Source organism: Equus asinus, chromosome 5 (assembly GCF_041296235.1).
Source record: "Equus asinus isolate D_3611 breed Donkey chromosome 5, EquAss-T2T_v2, whole genome shotgun sequence".
In the NCBI taxonomy this organism is placed as follows: Eukaryota; Metazoa; Chordata; class Mammalia; order Perissodactyla; family Equidae; genus Equus; species Equus asinus.
In genome coordinates, this window is record NC_091794.1 from 39411261 (window position 1) to 39428106 (window position 16846).

Below are 16846 nucleotides of genomic sequence, written 5' to 3' on the forward strand. Positions count from 1 at the left end.
CCAGGAGAAAATCAAGGAGACATGTTCTCTGTACATAAAACAAATGTCTTTAGTATTGCATTCTGAAAGGAATTTTTATTAAAAGTGCCAATGTAGAAATTAAATAAATGAATGCAACCAATGATTTGAAGAAGGCAGGAAATAAAGAGAAATCATTCATTGTTTAGAAAACGTAGTGGGGAGCTTTACAAATACATTTATTCCACGGTAATATTCTAAAGCCGCTGGTTCACTGACTTTACTACGTAAGGGATGAAACTTTTTACTCCTACCCACCTTCTCATTGTTCCCCTGGCATAGAGACACTGAGATTTCTTTTTATTTGACCTGATAAAATATTTAACAAGGGCCTTCTCATTTCAAACTCTGTTCCATTCATCTCTTTCTTGAAAGTCAGCACTAAGGTTCTAAGAGTTCAGAGGGTCTCCTGACAACTGGGGAAGTTTCTCCTGAATTCATTCTGGCCAAGCTTTTCACTCAAATGCTGTGGAAGGTATTTAGCAGTTCACTCCGGGGATGGTGGCATCCATTGATTGAGATTCTTTTGTGAGTGGTCCTACTGAGCACAGGACATCTTAATAATGCCTATTTCAGCCTGAAAGAGTCAAAGTAGGATTTACAGAGGAGGCTTGGAGAAGAGTGGGATTTTGAATGAGGGGAGAAATCTGAATTGTAAAGGCATGAGGGTGTGCTGGGCTGGGGGAACTGGAGTGAGGAGTGAAAGGCGGGGAACAAGGTTGAATCTGTAGGGAGAGAAAGTTTAATTTCTATTCTGTATGCACGATGATGTGTCAGTGAAGTCTGTTTTGATTGCAAATGACAAACAACCCAATTTAAACTGGCTTAATGGGGAAAGAAAGCGAAGGTTGAGGGTGCCATTGGCTCACATAACTGAAAAGCCCACATAGCAACTTGGTTTGGGGCTTGCATGGTCCTGAGGATTTCCCCTCGGGCAAGGCATTTGTGCCCTTTCTGTTGGTCAAGCCTCTAATTTTGTTTTAGTGAAATCATCTTCACTAAAGGAGGTGGACTTGAGACTGGATTGGAGATAGCAAATTAGAAGCTTAGCTGTGTGAAAATGCAACTACTGCTCTAGTTCAGGAAAGAAATGATGAGAGGCTGGACTCTGGCAGACGTAGTAGTATGGAGAGGACATTAAGGAAGTCTAGCAATTGAACACCAGGGATGCGGGGAGGGAGAAGTCCAAAGTGATTTTTAACTTCCTGCCTTGGGTAACTGGATAAAAGTTGGGCCTTTCATCAAGACAGGTATACAAGAGGTTTAGCGGGGAAATAGAAACAAACTCAATTTTGAATTACCTCTGGGACATGCAGGTGCAGATTTCTAGTAGACTGTTGGATATATTCATCTTGAGCTCAGAAAACCACTATGGGCTGGAGATGTGGATTTGGGGCTCGCCAGAACATAGGGGCCACCAGATTATAGCAGCATTCAAAGGTTTGAGACGAGAAGGAGGAAGATCTGCAAAGGAAACCAAAAGGAAGGCAGTCCGAGAGGTACAAGAAGAACCAAGGGAGAGTTTCCACAAAAACGAGGCAGGCAGAGGAGGAAAAGTGTAAATTTCTAGGTGAAATAAAATAAAAGATGAAAAATGTCCATAGGATGTAGCAAACTAAAAGATCACTATCAAACCAGGTCAATGGTGGAAACCACACCTTCAAGAATCGGATGTTGGAAAGAATCACAAGCTCTGATTAAATGAAGCCCATCAACATATTTATCAATTACCTGCTGGGTGAAAGACACCATACCAAGTGAATGGAGAAACAACAGTGAAAACCATGCTACCGTCCCTGAACACCAAGAACATAAATTTGTTATTTTATGTTTAATTTGAATTCAATCTGGCATTATAACTTAATTTGAAACATGAGCTGAATTTATTCAGAGGGTTAAGCTTCCTAAAAAGGGAAGGTGGTTTATATACCAAACTATGTAATCAAGATCAGAGGATTTTGTTTAAAAAAAAAAATCAATCATGTATGATTGTGCTCATCAAAATTATTCCTCGTTATCTCCGTTTAAGCCCTAATAAGTATTGCAACTTTATCCTATTTCTAGAGTATTCTTGCCACCAGAACAACCTCCAACTCTTCCTGCTCAGTGGCTTGATACAGAGAAGGCTTTTTGTCAATAGCAGTTGTCACTTAATGACTCCAGTCCCAGCGCTGTTGAAAGCACTTCTTCAGTTTCTCCCTCTATTCTCTTTTCCTTTGAATCAGGCATACTAATGGCATCTATCTGAAAGATGGTCACTTCACCTCGCTTGTCTGTCTTTTAGCTCCTGGACTCCCAGGGTTTCATCTTAATCCCTCTTGTAATGCAATATGACTTTTGAATTTTACTGCAGGCCTTCCCAGGTCTCTGGGAGGAAGTGAAAAGTCTACCACTGACAATGGCAGTGGAGTCCATAATTCCCATGACCTCGTAGACTCTGGCTTAAATTGTGGAACTAGCACTAGAAATGTTTGAGCAGATTTGTGGTCCAGCCCTGACTCCAGGGATTCCTTATCCACATCCTTGGACATCATTTCACCAGATTTCTGTGGATGACAGACCTTCTTCCCTAAACTCACAAGCCTTCTAATACTCCCAGTAGGAACATCTAGAGCAAATCAAAGCTTTTCTGTGACTTACATGAACTCAACAAAACTGAAACAGGACTCACTTCTTTTCTTGTTCATGTCACAGTTCTGGCTGTGTAATCTCCATTGCTGTATTTCCCTTGCTCTTGCTACCATTTTCTTTCCTGTTTTTCTCCTGGTGATGGAACATATATAACGCAATCAAAAGGCAAACAGAAATTCTGAAGTATCTGCTGTTTTCCTTCCTCCGTGCCTCTGTGCCCCTCCATTGGCATGGACCATCAATGGCCAGTTGTTTCTGTGTAGCGTGTTCCTGTGATTGGCACCCCTGCAATTACCCTTTCCACAGCCTCTGCCCCCGAGCAGTGCAGCTTCTTGGGTTACTGATGGCCTCACAACAAACCTGACTTTGTTCTTTTAACCATCTTCTCTCAATGCCATCTCATTAAAGTATATTGCCAGTGAAAGCAGCCCTGACAAATGTCTTTCCACTTGTAACCTGGTCTGAAACTCCCTTCTAACTTTTCTTGTTGAATGGGCTAAATATTGCAAAATAATTTAGTAGAGAAACATGAAAAACACCAATTCATGGTGTCATCTATATTTTTAAGTTGTGTTAAGCACAGACCGCCAACCTTTGACATCATTGTCCTGTTCCAATGAGACAAGCAAAGTTTCATTTCGTGTCCTTTAGTCTTAAATATAAACTACTATAGAATACAAGACCCAGGCACTAAGGGAAACAATGGGTGGCTGAAAAGTACAGGGACAATGGGAACTCCAAATGTTGAGTCTCTTGTGGGAATCTTTGGGAACTAAGGCTTTTCCTGGAAATTCTTATTAAAAAGTGGTCAACTGTTCTGCGTCTAGATGGAAAGCTATCAAGAAAAGATTTGTTAATGTCAAAATAATTACACTAATAATTTCCAATGGACTAGACTAAACAATATCACTGAAGACAAGATAGAAAGCCCCAGAAAGCCCCATCTCCTGTCACTTGCTCCCTTCCCCAGCCCCTGGTTTGTTCTCTTGCAAATTGATAATGTTGCAGAAGCCGGGGAGAGGAGCGGAACTGGCATTTTCCAATGGCGAACACAGTCCTGCTCCCAGTTACCGATAGACAGTGAGTGTTTCTGCTGGATTCCTGAACTTTACATTTGGTTGTCCTATCACATCCCTGCTTCTTCAAAAGGAGAAAAGAATAAAAATAAAATGTATTTTTTTCAACTTTTCAAAAAGGAGAAAAGGAGGAGGAGTTTTAGGAACAGGCTCCTTGTCCTAGACACCCATTACTGTATCCATGAATTCATTTACTTGTAAATATTTACCGAGCACTTTCCAAAGAGACTATACAGTGAAGTGGCTAAAAATGTCGACTTGGGTTCAAACCTCCCGGGTTCAAACTTCTGATCCACCACCTTGTTGTTCTCTGACCTTAGGTAGCGAGGCTAAAATGCATTATTTAGCCTCCCTGTGCCTCAGCTACCCCATCTGTAAAATGGAGCTGTGGAATGATTAGGGTAGTCTGTATCAAGCGGTTAAAACAATGCTTGGGACTTGGTAAGCACTCATTAACTGTTAGGATTATTTTTCCTCTATATGAGGCAATATTCTAAAAATTCTAATAACGTATTTCTACCCTAAAGAAACCTTATATGTGAATCTATAATATATGTAAAAAATTCACACATGCTTAAATCTCCTGAAAAGGGCTGATGTGAAAGGTGAAAGGACTTAAAATTTGAAGGAAAAATTTGGCCACTATGAAGGCTTTATAAATAGATACATAAACTGGTTGGCTTATGACTGACTAGACAGCCTGTTTCATGGTTGCGCTGCTATTTACATAGATCCAGTCTCATTCTTTTCAAAGGACTAGAATCTGGCATTAGTTACTTCTACCCACCTGAATCTTTAAGGATGCACAGACAAGTTCCTCCAATGTGAATCACGAAGGATAGTGAAGGAATTTTACAGACTTATGTCTCTTAACCCTGTGTCCCTGTAACACGTGTATTTCCTATTTTACACACATGGAAATGGACACACAAAGAGTGAAGTGTTGGCTCAGACCAACATTACCACGTCCACTAAAAGTCGTATGTGTCCACATCTTGATGGTGAAAAACACGTTTTTGTGCCAGTATGTAGACTCACCAAATGATCCCTTCACTGGTAAATAAATAAAATAAACAAAGGTGCAGGTAAAAGGTGTCATTGTATTCTCACATTAATACGCCTGAGTGAAGCTCAGAGACATAAGTGATTGGTTATACCCTCAGCAGCAGGGGCACTAGGATTCAAACCAAAAGCTTGCTGGTGGGAAGTCCCTGCTCTCTCCACGATATTATGGGCTCTTTTCTTTTTGGTGACTTCCACTCTCCTGGTTTTCTGGGTAATGTGCATGTGATAGAAGTGGCAATGATAAAAAAAAAAAAGTCAATATTAGCCTACTAAGCCTATGCATTAACAAATAGGAGTTTAAGCATCTACCAGAAGATTCAGTTAGACCGAGAGGATTTATTTCAGCAATGCTTTTGTTACACTTTTTTTTTTCATAAATAGAGACATGTTTGTCCCGAGATATATTTCTTAACGCATAAATTCAAACATGCATTACAAAGACTGTTCCATAAACTCGAAGAATTAAATTGCACCTATAAATATTAAATGTTTACATTTTAGGTACTTTAAAAACTTTACCTACATTTAAAAGTAACAGTTAATCACAAATTCAACAGAGAAGGGGGAGATGTACAAGATCGTTGGAGAGATGAGAAAGACATCTTAGAGCTTGTCACTGTAAATACCAGCAAGCTCCCACTGGAAGTCAGCCCGGGCAGCAGTTAAGAGCAGGCATTCTGGAGCAGATGGGCCCAGTTTGAACATAGGATGTGGATGCTACTTAATCTTTCTGAATCTCAGTTCCCTCATCTGTAAAATGGGGTCATAACGCCTAGAAGGTTGTGAGAGTTAAATGAGATCATCTGCCTGGCCCATGGCAGTTACTTGTTAAATGCTGTTTGCCTCTGGTTCCTTTCACTCCACTGGTCTCAATTTTTTCAAAAGGCTACCTTCCGAATGTACCATTTTCCCAAGTATCAAGGGTGATTTCCCACAGAGAATGAGACAGCCAGGATCCTAATTCATCCTTGTCCAAGCTTTGCCTATGTGTCCTGGCACACCTGTCTCGCCTCTCTGTGCCCAGAGGTGGTCACAGCCACGAAGAACTTCAAATGCTAATTGTCATGGGGTTGACTTTCTGCTGCTCACTCAAACTGTCAACATCCAGATGCCGAACACTCACCTATTTATAATCAGGCCCCCCTGACTCCATGAGAGAAAGCAAGTCTGCTGGCCCGCTCCGTGGTCTGGAGACACTGCTCCAGATCATTCCATGTGGCTTGAATTCAGGGGAGCCGGAGGAAGGGTGCAGTGAGATGTGAGGATAGCTATAGCTCCAACTTTGAAACGGCCACAGAGAAGAATGGTAACAAAAATCAAAATCACAAACACTAATGAGGCTCCCTAGTTGGTGGCAGCTCTATTCCTGTCACCACCCTCCACAGCCCCAGAAAAGAGTGGAGGATTACAGGTTTGGTGGAATCCTTGGGGCACATTCAAAGAGTTTGAGGTTTTGTTTGAAAGTCTGTTTGCAGACAGTAAAAAATGGATTAAATTGCCTCTCCAACACAAAGAAATGCCAGGTCTCAGTAGAGGTAAGACACCCGAGACTTAAAGTGCTACTAGAAACAAAATAATGAAAAGAGTCCGAAATGCTGGACCACCTTTGCAGCCAACACTATGTACCTCATGTTCAAGAGTATCTACGTTAATTGCGGTGGAAGGAACCAAAGAAGTGATGCATTGAAGAATATGTCTTTTCTTCTTGAAAGGAAATGGGTTATTTAAGGACCACGGTGTATATTATACATTCCTTTTATTAAAAGCACAACAGAAAGTTATTTCCTTTGTTCTATTTCCCGTTGCTACTCCCTTCTATAAAATTCAGATTCTTTACAAGAATAACTTCTATAAGTGATATGGGTGGGTCAAACTGTATTTACAAAATCCCACTGGAATCCAAAAATTAAATGAAGAATAAAAATTAAATGAATAATAAAGATGTGACTTTTTAATCTCTTAAGTGGCAACATTTCAAATCATTCTAAGAGGTTAAGTGATTTTTTATTACTTTTATGTACATTAAAAAGGCTGGGTTACACATCTAGGAGAAAATTGGGGAGAAAACTGTTCATGATGGCTATAGCAAGATCATGCTAATAAAGAAGAACCGTATATTTGATAAGATATTGATGATTATCCAAGCTTTAAAGCTCTAACGTTTTCAACTGACAGCACCTACTAGAGACACTGTGAGAAAGAGCAATCATGTGAGTATTTTTTTCTCTCAAATGGCCTAAATCACCATTAATTCTACACAAGTAGATGAGTAGCTATTTTCAAGGCTGAATTAGCATTTTTAAAACTTAATAAGTCAACATGTGTAATGTACACTGCATGTATATTTTGTTACATATTTTTTTCATTTTTGCCTGTCTCTGTGTGTTCATGTATGTGTCTGCACCTGGGCCTACCAGTTTCCGGGCAGTCTTCTCTGTGGCAGACATTGTGCTGGGCATAAGGGCAGACACATGGCCCAGTTCCTGCCCCCTGGCATGTGCTGTGGGAGCAGTATGAGTCATCAGCTGTGGAGAAACTATGGCTTGAAAGAGAAGAGAAAACATAGTGGAGGAGTAGGCACTGTAGCTTGAAGAATGTGAGGAATTATCTTGAGAATGCTTTTCTTTTTATCATAAAATACATCATGTTTATTTTTTTAATTAATAGGCTTTATTTTTTAGAGAAATTTTAGGTTTACAGAAAATTGAGAAGATAGTACAGACTGTTCCCATATAGCTCCTCCCTCTCTCTCAGACAATTTCCTCTATTATTAACATCTTGCATTAATATGGCACATCTGCTATGATTGATGACCAATATTGATACATTATTATTATTAACTAAAGCCCATAGTTTACCTTAGGGTTTTCTCTTTGTGTTGTACAGGTCTGTGAGTTTTGACAAATGCATAGTATGATGAGTCTATCATTATAATATCACACAGAATAGTTTTAACTCCCTAAAACTCTCCTATGCTCCACCTATTTATACCTCCCTCCTTTTCCCCACACTCCTGGCAACCACTGATCTTTTTACTGACTCAATAGTTTGGGCTTTTTCAGAATGTCATGTAGTTGGAATCATACAGTATGTAGCCTTTTCAGACAGGCTTCTTAGCAATATGCATTTAAGGTTCTTCCATGTCTTTTCATGACTTGATAGCCATGTTCATTTTATTACAAATAGAAAGAAAAGCACCATTTATAATCCCAGAGATAGGTACTATGAATAATTTTGTGCATTTCTTTCCCACTTTTTTCTTTTTTGGTGAGGAAGATTGGCTCCGAGGTAATATCTGTTGCCAATTTTCCTCTTTTTGTTTTTTTTTCTCTCCCCAAAGCCCCAGTACATAGTTGTATATCTTAGTTGTAAGTCCTTCTAGTTCTTCTATGTGGGATGCCACCACAGCATGGCTTGATGAGTGGTGTGTAGGTCCATGCCCAGGATCTGAACTGGTGAACCCCCGGCTGCTGAAGAGGAGCATGCAAACAACCACTACACCACCAGGCCAGCCCCTCCTCTTTCCAATTTCTTTAATAGATAGATAGATATATACATATCAAATGATCATACTATCTATACTGTTTAGAAATTCTTTCTGTTACTCATAATTTATCAAGAATATTATATTATTAAACATCAGCTTGTAAAATTACTTGTCATGGCTAAAGATTATTCCATTTCTGGATGTATCATCATTTATTAAACTGTGTTAATAAACATCATTTATTAAAAAGCCCCCATTTGGGGGCATTAAGATTGCTGCCAATTTTCTGCTATTGTACACAATACCATCCTTCTTACCAAATATTTACTTCCATATACATGTGTCCTTAGGAAAAAAAAAATCCTAGAAGTATAATTGTGGTATCACACAGTGTACAAAATTTCCAGCTTTTGATAGTGATGACCAAACCCTGCTCCAGACAGTCTATAACAATCTCCATTCCCCCGGAAGACAAGAAATTGCCCATTTGCCTGCACCTCCTCAGAGCTGGACACCAGCCTTTTAAACAATGTTTGAATTAGAAGGATATTTGGCATGTACTTATTGGGTGGTTCGGAGGTTAGGGGAGGGGAGAAGGCATTTGGTGATGAAAATAGCGTGAACAAAGGCATGAAGGTGGGTAAGCGCATTCATGTTCAGACAATCAGATATTTTAGTGCAGCTGAAGTACAGAGGAGCATGGGGGGCAAGCAGCATGAGCTGAAGGCCTGAAAAGCAGCTTATAGCTAGATTATGGAGGTCCTTAAATGCTCAGCCAGAAGTTTAAATATCTTGAGTAGACAAAAGGGAAGCCCAAAGGTTTTGGAGTAGGATAGTGAAAAAAGCTATGCTCTTGTAAGGTCATTTTGGTGGCAGCATAGGGATAAATTGAAGTAGGATAATAAAGAATTCTGGGAACCTGTTTAGAGATATTGAGACAGTTGAGTATAAGAATGGCAGGGGGCTCGCCCCAAGGCCGAGTGGTTAAGTTCCCACGCTCCACTTTGGCAGCCCAGGGTTCACCCATTCGGATCCCGGACGCAGACCTACAAACTGCTCATCAAGCCATGCTGTGGTGGCATCCCACAGAGTAGAACTAGAATGACCTACAACTAGGATATACAACTATGTGCTGGGGCTTTGGGGAGAAAACAAAACGAATGGCAATTGACTGTTTTAAGGAGACCACAATGGAAATGAAGAGGGAAGGATGAAATGAGCAGGTGCCAAGCTATGTTCCAAAACTTCTTTGGCCCGTTTGCACCTTCTGTCTCCCAACAACTTTTCCTTTGAGACTTCTGCCTCCCAAGCTGGCAGAAATTCCCAACTCAGGGATTGTTGCTTTAACACAGTGGCTTTGAGGACCCCAAACTGAAAGGGAATTTATTGTCCATTGTGAAATTTCAGATAACGTGACAAGTCAGGGAGGACATCTTTAAGCAAAGGCTTTTAGCGGCATTTGAAATACATAGTAATTTTTTAAGCCAGCTGAGAATCTTTCCATGGTCGTAATCTCACCAAGAAATTGTTCTAGGTTTGAATTTGTTTGCATGAGAAGCCACATAAAGGTGTAAAGTTGAAATCATATTTAGTTCTGCAGTCGATAAAACCGACTCTATTAAAAAAGAATACAATTACATGATACTGAAACTGTGGCCAAATTCTGGGATGTTTAGTTACCACGATCATATCATCTGTCCCTCTTGTGGACCCTTACAGCTGTTCACAGAATTTGCGAACACAAGATGAGAGAAGCTAGTCCAAGGGGAAGGGGCAGAGGAAAGGACAGGGTTTTGAAGGAACCAGTGAGTCATCCACATTCGAATGTCCAGCCACAGCTGGAATGATTACTGGAACCCAGGGGAGAGGTTCAAGTCGCCTGCCCTCTTTGGGAATTCCTCTGCACATTCACAATTGTTAAAACTGTGAAAATTCCTAACATTTCCTTAAACCCAAATTTGGGGCTATGTCAGATGCTTTCACTAAGAGAAAAACTGCACTGTGCGCACCCTGTTTATCCTATCTTCTTTTGAACTGGAATGTATATTTAGTTTCTGGCCCATTATAAATTACTTGCCTTTTGACAAGATTGTTTTTGTGTTCACTCACTAATATGTGTGTGCATCTCCACGTGACTCCTTGTCTGTCTTTTTCTGTCTTCTGTTATATAAGATCTTACTGCTGTCTTCACCGTGATCACACTTCGACAGTCAAAAAAAAAAAAAGATATATTTCAGGTGTTTGAGATGAAGGAGGTTGCGTGAGTTTAACCTTCCTTGGTATCCTTGTGAGCTTTCTGTATTTAATACTTGTTTTATCTGAAGCCTGTGGAGGTTCTAAACTATTAGAAGACACAGTTTCTGAGAACTACCTTTCTAGTAGCCTGAAGATATATCATTGATGTTGGGCAACAAAGTTATTCTCTGTAATCCTCTTGATGTTGTAAATGAAAAAGAAGACGGAGCCAGCACCATCTGAACTTTGGGCAAACCATTTGCTCAAAAGGATCATCAAAGGGCCAAGCCCTGCCAAAATAATATTTAAAAAAAAAAAAATCCAGCAGAAAGGAAAACATTGAGGAGCACGCACAAAAATGAAATTGGTGCAAATTAACTCCATTGTGCTTGGAGAGCAATACAAAACAAACTCCCACCACAGCCTCGAAAGGAAAGCCACACAAGACAGACATTGAAGTGGGAGCCTCCCAGTAGCCATCTTTTAACAGCTTTCTTTCTTCAATGCTTCAACCTAAAAAAAAAAAAAAAGAAAGAAAGAAAGAAAAGAAAAGAAAGAAAAAGAAAAAAAAGGGAAAGAAAAAAAAAACCTACCCATTCTTATGCCCCTTATTCATCCTTCATTCAAAGTCATTCACTATGCACTAATTACCACTTTCTTCAATGCACTGGGAGCTCCCCAACACGGGCTGTTTTCAAAGAGGCACACTTCCATGCCTCTGCTATTTATATGCAGACACTGCTGAAATTTTCATCCCAATACTTTGAGATCCCCCTTAATTTTTGCATACTGTAATTGTTCATACAAAAAAAAAGACAAAAGAATGATCTCACGCTTCCAGGACAGTTGTTTGCATCGCTTTCATTTTTCCCTCCAGCTGTGACTGGCAGCAGTAGGTTCTTTAGCAGGTGTCCTGCCTGCCCTATGGTAATTTTTAACTTTCCTTCACTTTCTTTTATGTCTGTCACATTTATAGAGACGTTTTTACCCCTGTTGCCTGGTACTGTTTTTTCTACCTTTCTTTTATCAATCTAATATCTGGATTTTTCCTTAATATGTCATTCTCCTTAGGAGCCATTTAGGGAGGAAGGAAAAGGACTGAGTCAAGAGTTCAAAATCTCATATAGACATTTTAACTATACAGTAATTGGATTTCTGACACCCACTACACTTTCATTCCTATGGGTCTGATCACCCTGAAATTTGTGAAAACTACCATGTTGGTTAATAGGAAATTAATGCATAGTTGACAAAAAGAAAATTTGCTCCAGAGTCACTCCTTAGTAGAAAGCTTTGACTTTCTAATACTATTTAAACATCAGAAGATTGATGGAGCTGATTCTGCAACTAAACTTTAATAATTAAAACAATTAGGAAACATATTTGGGAGTCAATTCAGATATTCAGGCAAATGTGTGATGTTCCAGCTTATTCAGGCTAAACAACAGATATTAACATGGTCTTAAAGAGGAGGCAAAAAGAAAAAGAATTAATAAATTGTATACACCTGGAAGATTGTATACACTTATGAGAACTCAAAGGGTTCAGGCAAATTGTAAAAGATAACTGAGTACCACATCAGGGCATAGAATGCTAGACTTGGAAGAAGATTATTTCAGCTCTTTCTTGTTCATAGTTGAGGAAACTGAGACCTAGAAAGATTGTGACTTGTGCAAAGTCACCTAGGACTAATGAAAGGTAGATTTTGGTCCTATGATGCCAGTCGCAACATATTCTCCATGACGTGCCTGGTGCTTAGAAAACTCGTACTGTTTTTCACGGGCACTGAAGTGGCACGAACATAGTGCACAGTGTGTCTCACCCATCCCTGGCACCTTCACAGGGCCATGACTTCCAGTGTCGTAAGGATGCAGTCAAGTTTCTGTATGGTGGTCGAATACGGTAGATGCTTTAGAAGTGACTGCTGCTGTTCCTGCTGTTGTTACATTGCTATCAGTGCAGGGGCCCTTCTGGCAGCACTGTTTTTAGTGAAGATCAGCATTTTCCTTTATGCATCTGGGCAGGTTCTATTTTGAAAGTTATCCGCAGCACATATATATATTCAGATAATAGAGCACATGTATGAAGACAATAGTATCTATTTCACTACCATAATCAGGATCTCTAATAGGTAGAATACACTGGAAAATATAAATTATAATAATAGGAGCAGGAGATCTCATAGATCATCTAGTTCATCTGCCCTCTCATTGTGGAACTCCCCTATACTTATGTTAGTTTCTTACATTAAATAGTACAGTGAATCACAAAATAGATCCAAGAATGATTTGAAAGGAAATGAATCCTGTTAACAATAGCCACCATTTACAAAGCACTTGTTTTGTCAAGCACTACATAACAGGTGTGTTACATAATTATTGCTAATACTTACAAGCAAACTTGCAAGTTAAATATTCCTATTAACTCCACTTTAGCATATGACTGAACAGAGCCTGTGAGGGATGTATTGCTGAACGTGTAAGAGGCGGAAGATATGAGCCAGGTTTCAACTCGGGCCTGCACAGCTCTGAAGTCCAAGTTCATTCGCCCTGACATCCGGCATCCAGATTCTTCAGTCAGGAGAAAATGGCTCCCAAATTCTGAAGAAATGTGTTTTATTTCTTTTCTTTTTTTGTTTTCCCTATGAATTATTTCTTAGGTTCTAAACTGTTCACCAGAGGGCATTCCCAGCCTTTGAATTGATAGACCAATCTTTCAACTCGAACGATGGCTGGTTGTTGAACCATTTTATAGATTAACGGAATCTAAGCTTCAAACTAGGAACGAAATGACTTGACTTGATCAGGGTGAAATGTCACTTGATGCATATAGTAGCCTTGAAGTAAATAATTTTAGTTTAGTCGCACTAACATTTACATGAGACCCAACACTAGGAGAGGTCTGCATTCAGGTGCTGGCTCTGTGGGTCTCTGTGCAGCCTTGGCCAAGTCACAACCTCTCTGAGCCTCGTCTCCTCACTGGTCAGACGGAATGATCAGTGCCCCTCTGCCTCTCTAACAGAGTGGGCCCAGTGCCAGGTCGGGCAGTGTGATCCTGAATGTAAACATGGTTTGTAAACTAAAATGCATGACACCAAGTTTCATAATTAATAATGATTCATGTACAAAACCTCTATGATTTAAGACGAATTTTATTAAATATTTGCAAAATAAATTATTTTAGAGTAACAAGGAAATAATTCCCTTGCTCTGAAGAGGTACTGAAATACCACCATTATCTTTCGGGTGCTTGAAAAGAGAACTTTAAAGGCAACTTCTGTCGTATTTGTTTGTCTGTTTTTGGTGAGGAAGATTGGCCCTGAGCTAACATCTCTGCCAATTTTCCCCTATTTTGTATGTGGGATGCTTCCACAGCATGGCTTGATGAGTGGTGTATAGGTCTGCACCTGGGATCTGAACCTGTGAACCCCAGGCTGCCAAAGTGGAGCGTGTGAACTTAACCACTATGGCCCCTTGCTCGTTTGTATTTAAGGGCAACTTTTAGTTATTAAAAATAAGGAGGGAAAAAAATCAAAGCAATTGACTCTGAAATGTAATTCTGTTCTTTGGTTTCTAGGCATTTAAGACTTTTTTTTAATTATGGGAAAGTAACTAATAAAATATAAAAGATACAACAAACAGTAGAATCAAAGACTCCTAGAGCTGGATAAAGGCTTTTAGAGATAATCTGGTCTGGCTCCCCCAATTGCCCCATGGTGACACCCTGCCTCTGGAACAGAAAGTGATTACCCAAGTTCACCCAGCTCAGGAGCTTGGAGCAGAAATTCAAATGCAGCTCCTTCTAATTCAAAATCCAGGTGTCTTTTTGCTGCACCACAGGCCTTTGTTGCTACCATCAAGGACACCTGGAGGGTTTACAGTTTACTTTGTTAAGGCTTTAAACTCCTAGTAAAAATGTTTGTCTTCAATTTCACACACCCTTCAGGATATCATGGCTGCCCCAGGAGCCACCCGGGCAGCATGGGCCAGACTAGAGATGCACCAGTGCGAGTGTGTGCGTGTGTGAGAGTGTGTGTGTGAAAGTGTGTGTCTGTGAGGGTGTGTGTGAAAGTGTGTGTATGTGAGGGTGTGTGTGAAAGTGTGTGTCTGTGAGGGTGTGTGTGAAAGTGTGTGTGAGTGAGGGTGTGTGTGAAAGTGTGTGTATGTGAGGGTGTATGAAAGTGTGTGTGAGTGAGAGTGTGTGTGTGAGTGAGAGTGTGTGGGGGGCCCGGGGGTGTGGGTATAGGAGGGTGGCCAAGAACCGGGTACATGAAGGATTTCTGAGAAAAACTAAAAGGGAAAAGATTTCTCTTTTGCTGCTAAGGGCTTTCTTCAACATCTCCATGTATAGCTACATTTCCTTATCAAAACAATAAAACGACTAATGCTTAAGTCAAAAAACACAATTAGTGCCCCCATCAGTGTGGGGCTCCTTACCCCTCCAGAGAACACTGATTTCTACAGAGAATCGCTTTTGATTATAATATTCCCAAACACCCAATGTGAACATCTGATTATTACTGCTGCTCAGGCCTGGCACTATTTATCATTTACATGACCACACAGAACATATAGCTCTTTTGGTCCCTAAGCCTGTGGTTTAAGGAAAAGCACATTATGGCTATTTGTATGTGTGTTGGAATAGTAAAAAACAAAACAAAACAAAAATAAAAACTCTTTTCAGGAAGGTTTTAAAAGAAGCCACGAGGAGGACATATAAATAAAAAAATTTTAATTAGCAGCCACAATAGGAAACCAAAAAGCAACACGTGCATGTGTTAGACTCACAGCTGATATTTCTCTGCATTTTTTTTTAAGGAAGATTAGCCCTGAGCTAACATCTGCCGCCAATCCTCCTCTTTTTGCTGAGGAAGACTGGCCCTGAGCTAACATCCATGCCCATCTTCCTCTACTTTGTATGTGAGACACCTGCCACAGCATGGCTTGCCAAGCGGTGCCATGTCTGCACCTGGGATCTGAACCGGCGAACCCTGGGCCACCCAAGCGGAACGTGTGAACTTAACCGCTGTGCTCCGGGGCTGGCCCCTCTCTGCATTTTTTAACATTAAAATTAAATACTATATGCCTCACAGTTTTTACTTTGGCATCTTTTTTAACTTCATGTTTTTCACTTCAGCATTTGTCGACCTTATATGAGAAGTTTGTTCTGTGTACCACTGGCAGGAAATTTTGGTTTCCCTTGAACACAGACAGTCTATATCATTACCTGGAACTCTCTTCTGTCACAGATCCTGTATAGACATTAACTGGTGATTATGATGGTCATTTTGGGTTACTAGACAGGGAAAGAGGCCTCTGTCAACTGCTGTTTACTTTCTAAAATGTTTTCTTATTTCCTCTTCAGAAGAGAATTTTTTATTCATCAAAGATTATTAAGCTCTTAAGGGAAATATAACCAATCATTAATGTCAGTCTTCTGTAAAAATATTAGTTTCTAACATTGTGTCTTTCAGGTAACTAAGTAATGCTAAATAAGGCAATTTTCCCTGGTGTACTTAAATTTAGAAACTGCTAATAAAATGCAATTTTATTATATTTTGTGAAACCACAGAGCAAAAATGGTTCCCACAGAGACAATGGGATTCAGCCTAAACTCCCAATAAATGGCATCCAGGGCATATTTAAATGTTAATGTTCTGGAAAAGCAACAGCCTCCTTCCTTATAATTCCTCTACCCCATCCCCAATATTCTACCTTTCTAGCCACTTCTTCTGCCATTCCCTCAAAGGCTGTATAAAACCATTATCTGTAACTCTGAGAAATATGAATTTGGTAATAAAATAAAAATTTTATAGTAAACGTTAATATTTATCTTAATATCAACAGCCCTCAGAAAAGATTTAATATAATTGGTGAAGTTTTAATCCTCTAACTTGGATGGCTGGTTCACACATTTTATAGGTTTTATAACACATATAAGTTATCTACATCCCTTTGTTATGCTTACATGATTAAAAAACATAAAGTGGTGATGTAAAAATCATTAAGAAAATTCTCTGTAGACAGATTTTTATGAACAAAAATTATCTGAAATATTGTCTAAATGCTTTGGACTTAAAACTGGACAAGTCTCTCAACTATTAAAACATAAATAAGCTATAAATAACAGTTATCATTTGTTGACAGCTGCTTCGTGTCTGGCACAGTGCTAGGTGCTCCACGCCCTTCAGAGCCACACGCTCCTCCAAGGTCAGTGTTACGAACCGCGTTTTGCAGATTCAAAGACGTTAAAGAGCTTGTTCAGAGTCACAGCTAGTAAACAGGAAAGCCACATTTTAAGCCCAAGTCTATTTTTTTTATAAACACAAATGAAA